We start from the raw sequence: 6592 nt of genomic DNA on the forward strand, positions 1-6592 counted from the left end.
GCTCCCAGAAATGCATCATATTGGTGCAAGACTGTGTGCTTGCACAAGATTGACTTTGGCTTGACTTAGGAGATCCATAAGCCTAAGCCTTGCAGCATCAAGTATGACAGGCATGCCATCACTTTGCTTGGGAACAATTTTCTGTCCAGATAAAGACACTGGGTTCCAATGTATTAAAAGTTTCTCATGCAGTAATTAGTTGTAAGACCCATTATAAAAAGGCTCCCTATAAAAGCATCCATTCTTTTTATATACTTCTTTACAAATGAATACATAGTAAATAGCGATTTTCTTGAACATAGCTGTTGTTTAGTTGATTCAGTTGTGTCCAACTCTTTGTCACCTTATTTGTAGTTTTCTTGGCACAGATACTAAAATGGTTTAATGTTTCCTTCTCCAGTACATTTTACAGATGAGGAAACTGAGGCAAACTGGGTTAAGTGACTTGCAGGGTCACACAGCTAGTAAGTGTCTGAGGCCAGACTTGAACTCAGGAAGATGAGTCTTCCTGCTTCCTGGTCTAGCTCGCTATTCACTCTGCCCTCGAGTTGCCCTTGAACATAGACCAATATATTATATCCCAAATCATTTTATAGATAAATAAATTTATATTTTCAAACTATTTTCTCCTGGTTATCTTTTATTTTACCAACAAAGTTTTCTCTTTGGTAATATAAAATTGTTTTACATATATGTATATATTTAATATTGTATATATGATGTATTTAATATTATGTCAATCATCTATCTTTATTTCTCTCCTTCCTTCTCTCTCTCTCTCTGTCTTTCTCTGTCTCCCTATCTCTCTCAACAGAGGAATGCAAGATCCCTCTACTGTTTCACTCTAGGCCTACCTTCATATTGCCTATATGCAGGAAGGCAGATACCATACTTTGCTGGAACTGTAGCTGTATGGGCTCTGTAATCCCAACAGAAGCTTTCCCAAATTTAGAGAATAAAGATGATGTTTCATCATGGATATGCCAGCATAGGCTATATGTCAAGGGTAAAGGTAGGCTTACAGTAGAGTAATCAAGGAGAGGTTAGTGGTCAGGGGTACCTATTTTGGAACTTTAAATTTCAGGAGATAGTGATCTCTGAAGCAGATATCAAGACTTAGATTAACAATAGCAAAAATTGATCTAAAGACAGTAGTGATGTCCAAAGAGGAAGCCAAGTCAAAATCAAGAACACTACCAAGGCTACAAGACAAACTGGACATGAAACCCCAGCATGAAACTCTGATTATAGTTTTAATAAGGACTGAGCAAAGTTTATTGCATATGATGAAAAACCTAATTTGTTATACTTGTCAGTCTATAGGCATATATTACTAGCTAAAGCCAGCCTTCTAAAGCCAGGTGCATTTTTTTTGTCTTCCACTAAATTCCCTTCAGCTGAAGAGCTCTTGCTACTTAAGCTGCTTTCACATCTATAGAAATGGGTTTCTATCTGGTAAAAGAATGTGGAGGCAAGAGGCTTGATTGTAAGAACATAGCTGTCTTTGATCCCTTCAATGATGATATTTTCTCTACCAGTTTCTCTCCATTTCAAAATACTTTTCTTTTGATGGAACATAGAGTTGAATTAAGGATGCTGAAAGAGAAAAACATGGCGGTTCTTCATCTCTCCTTTCCCCTCTCTATTCTTGTCCCACAGCACTAGCTTTGAATGTAATTTCAACATATATTATGGAGTTGTGGAATTAAGAACTGAAACTTGAAGCTTTAAATCCTTGTTGGCTGATACCTTTATACTATGTTACTATTTGTAACTAAGTGTATTTTAAAAACATGCATTCAGCTAAGTTATAAAATTAAAGCTTCCCTCTTTTTAGCCTGTAGCCAACCATTCACTCTACTTTCCATAGACTCCTTCTGACTATGAAAATTTGTGTTTCACATGCCAATCATTGGTTGCTAAACAGTACTTTTCAAAGTTTAGGCATCTAAATAGGGCGGTGGATGAAGCACTGTGGCTAGAGTTAGGAAGACTTGAGTTTCAATCCAGTTCAAATGGGGGTGGGGGCAAATAATTTAATTTCTGTGTCAATTTCCTCAATAGTAAACAGGGAATAAAAATAATACCTATGTTCCATGGTTATTATAAGGATCATCATTATTATTGGTGTTTAATGACAATAGTTTTGAGCACATACTTTTCCATGCTGTCGTGTAGTTGTTGCCTTGGAGAATAAAGTTTGTTCATTTGCTTTTTCCTCTTCCAAGATGCCATAGAAGAATTTAACTATTTGGAAGAAGGAAGGAACCATATATTTCTGGGAAATATGTAAAGACATTTTATCGTATCTTGATATCATTGCATTTTTTTTGCTCTAGTTAATATAAGTCACTACATAAAGATGGAGGGCAAAAATAATCTGTTTTTGTTACCACATTTTCTCTTATTTTCTAAATATCAATGTACACAAAAAATTTTATATATCAAAAGATAATATATTCATGACTGGAAGGGACTTAAACGGCAAAAATAATTTCATGGAAACAAAAACTTTGTGTGTGTGTGTGTGTGTATGTAGTAGTAGTAGTAGCAGTAGTAGTAGCAGTAGTAGTAGCAGTAGTAGTAGAAGTAATAGTAGTAGTAATAGTAAGAAAGTTAGTTAGTTCAGTAGTCAACAAATTTTATAGTTAAGGAAACTGAGCCTAGAAAAGTAAAGTTATTTGTGCAAAGTCACAGAGCTAGTAAGTAACCAAAGCCAGGTGACACAAATTAATTAAGGCAATCTTGTTGCTTTCTTTTAATTTCTTGATTTGTCTTAGAGACTAATTTCCTTATTAGCCATTTTTACTCTGCTTTTTCCCCCTGTTTAAAAGCATTTACTTTGACAAAATATGTCAATTTTGGGGGTAGAGCCAAGATGGCAGAGTGAAAGCAAAGACATGCCTGAGATCTCTCATAAGTTCTTTAAGATATCTCTAGAGGCCACAGCACATAAAACCAGTAACCAGGCCCCTAGCTCCCAACAAAAGAAGCTTGTGACAGGGCTCCCTGGGCCGTAGAAGCAGAGATCCACTTTAAAAACAGGGAAAAAGGCAACTACCATGAAGAAGCAAGATAGAAGAGTTAAAAAAAGACCATTGGATCATATTATGGGGACAGAGATGATCAAAATATGAATTCAGAAAAGGACAACATTGACACTAAAGTCACATATGATTCAGTGCCCAAAAAACATTCCTGGAAGAGCTCAAAGAGGACTTTAAAAGCCAAATGAGAGAGGTAAAAGAAAAATTACAGAACCAAAGAGGATAAAATGAATACTTGAAAAGTAAAATTGGCCAAATGGAAAGAGAGATGAAGAAGTTATCTGAAGAAAATACTTTGTTAAAAATTACAGTTGGCAAGTAGAAGCTAATGAATCTATGAGGCATCAAGAATCAGTCAAACAAAATCTAAAGAATGAGAAAATATGTCAGTGTTGGACAGCTCTACCTTCTCTGTATTGTCAGTTACCATTGCTCCATCCACCCCAAGCATCTCCCTTTTTTGAGGTTCCTTTTTGTCCAAAACAGCTAAATGACAAACTGAAAGCAAAAAAATGTTGTTGTCTTATTCCAACCTCACCACTTTAAAGTTGATGGAATTGAGTCCCTGACAGGGGAAGCTTTTTGACCAAGTCACATAGGCAGTACGTGGCAGAGTAGGATTTGAAACCATACTCTTCAAAATTAGTTTCTGAAAAAGACCAAGGGTGAGGTAGAACCAAGATGGCAGTGTAGAGGCAGCAATCCCGCTCAAGTCTCCAAACAACTTTAAAATAATGCCTCAAATTGAATTCTGGAGAAGCAGAACAAACAAAAGTTTGGAGTGAGACATTTTTTTCCATCCTAAAACAACTTAGGATGTCAGCAGGAAATGTCCATGATATCAGAGTAGGAACCAGCATGCACGCACAGCATCAGTGGTGGGACTTGGAGGCAGACGCCATAGAAGCAGGGTAAGGGATTTGGACCACTGGTTAGAAAAAGATTACAGGGGACCCTTCTCTGGCATTGGGTGCAGGTTGGATATTGTGGCAACTATATGGTCCATATGGAGTTCTGGGTTCCAGTTCCAGAGCAGAGAGAAAGACTTGTAATTGATCGCAAGGGAGCAAAGGCCCTGGTAGAAGTTGGCAGAAGGGAGCACTAACACTTGTGGACATAAGGGAAGGGAGGCCCTTCCTAGGTAAATACCAGAGTGTAAACCAGAAGTACATAACCACACCTCTCCTGGAGCATACCAATTTGGAAGCATCTAACACTTGCCAATCCCCAAAACTAGTTAAGAAAATAGCAGCATAAAAAAACCCTGAAATTTAGGACTGTACCTCCCCACCCACAGATGAGCAGATCCCAACTTTGACATAAAGTTTATAGTCAAGAAATAGGCCAGAACAATGAACAAACAATAACAAAAAAAAATAACTTTATCATAAAAAGCTATTGCAGTGGCAAAGAAGACCAAAATACAAACTCAGAAAAAGACAACAGATATGAATGGTAGAGGAAAAATGTGAAAAGGAAAAAGAGTAATGCAAGAAATTACAAAAAAAAAAAGAATTAACAACTCGGTAAAAACACAAAAACGTGCTGAAGAAAATGACAATTTAAAAACCAGAACTGGCCTAATGGTAAAAGAGGCACAAAAATTCACTGAAGAAAAGACCTGCTTAAAGAGCAAAAATGGCCAAATGGAAGAAAGGAAAGGTACAAAGGCTCATTAAAGAAAATAATTCCTTAAAAATTAGAATTGGGTAGGGGAATGACTCCACCAGACAAGAAGAAACAATGAAGCAAGGTCAAAGTAATAATAAAAAAGAAAATGTAAAGTATCCCATCAGAAAAACAACTCACCTGGAAAATATATCAAGGAGAGAAAATTTAGGAGTCATTGGAGTCCCTGAAAATTATGATAATAAAGAGCCTAGACATCATATTTCAAGAAATCATTAAGGAAAACTGACCTGATATCTTAGGTCCAGAGGATAAAATAGAAATCAAAAGGATCCATCTATCACTTTTGGAAAGACATCCTAAGATGAAAACTCCCCAAAATATTATAACCAAATTTCAGAGTTCCCAGGTCAGCTAGAAAATATTGCAAGCAGTCAGAAAGAAAAAAAAAAAAAACTATCATGGAACCACAGTCAGGTTCACACAAGAATTAGCAGCTTTCATGCTAATGGACTGGAGAGCCTGGAATATGACATTCTGGAAGGCAAAGGAGCTATGATCACAACCAAGAATTGCTTAAGCTGCAAAACTGAGTATAATCCTTCAGAGGAAAAAATGAATATTTAATGAAATAGAGGACTTTCTACTATTCCTGATGAAAAGACTACAGGTGAATAGAAAATTTAACATTTTTACATAACTCAAGAGAAGCATAAAAATGTAAACATGAAAGAGTAATCTTAAAGGACTCAATAAGTTTAAATATTTTTTATACTTTTAATGGGGAGATGATACATTTAACTCCAAAGAACTTTATCATTAGTAGGGCAGTTAGAAGGAGTCTGTATAAACAGAGGCTGTGGGAGTGACTAAATTGTGTTGAGATTATCCCTCTCCCCAGCCCCCCAAAAAAAGAAGGGATGAGAAAGAGAGATGTACTGGAGAAGGGGGAAGAGAAAGGAAGAATGAAAAAAAATCTTGCAAAAAAGGTGCACAAGTAAGAGCTTTTACAATGAAGGGGGAAATGGGAGCAGAGTTGGCAGACAATGCTTGAATCAGAATTGCTTCAAATTGGTTAAAAGAGAGAAGAATATACTCACACATTTTGTTGGGTATAGAAATCACTCTTACACAACAGGGTAGTATGAGGGGGAGGCAGTAAGAAAAAGGATGTGTGTGTAAAAGGAGGGCAGATTAAAGGAGGCAGTGTCAGAATCAAAACAGTCTTCTAAGGAGAGATAGGAGAGATGAGAGATAAGAGATGGGAGAGGGAGAGAGAGAGAGAGAGATAGAGAGAGACAGAGAGAGAGAGAGAGACCGAGACAGAGAGAAGGAGAGAGAGAGAGAGAGAGAGAGAGAAAGGGAGAGGGTGAGGGAGAGAGAGAAAGAGGATAAACATAAATGGAAGAAAATCAGATTTATGGAAATACATAGTAATCATAAATGCAAATATAATGAACTTACCTTTAAATAGAAGTGGATAGCATAGTAGATTAGAAAACAGAATCCAGGGGCAACTAGGTTGTGCAGTGAGTAGACCACCAGCCCTGGAGTCAGGAGGACTCAAGCTCAGATCCAGCCTAAGACACTTGATACACTAGCTGTGTGACCTTGGGCAAGTCACTTAACCCCAGTTGCTTTCTCTTCTCCCATCCAAAAAAAAAAAAAAAACAAAAACAAAGAAAGAAAACAGAATCCAAGAGTCTATTGTTTACAAAAGACAAACTTGAAACAGAAAGACATATGTACAGAGTTAAAAAAAAGCTGGAAGAGAACCTATTATGATTCAGCTGAAGTAATAAAGGGTAGGGGTAGCAATCATTCTCAGACAAATCAAAACCAAAAGCAAAAATTGACCTAATTAAAAGAAATGATCACAAAAACTACATTTTACTATATGATGCCATAGAAAATTA

This window comes from Trichosurus vulpecula, chromosome 1, assembly GCF_011100635.1.
Source record: "Trichosurus vulpecula isolate mTriVul1 chromosome 1, mTriVul1.pri, whole genome shotgun sequence".
Lineage (NCBI taxonomy): Eukaryota > Metazoa > Chordata > Mammalia > Diprotodontia > Phalangeridae > Trichosurus > Trichosurus vulpecula.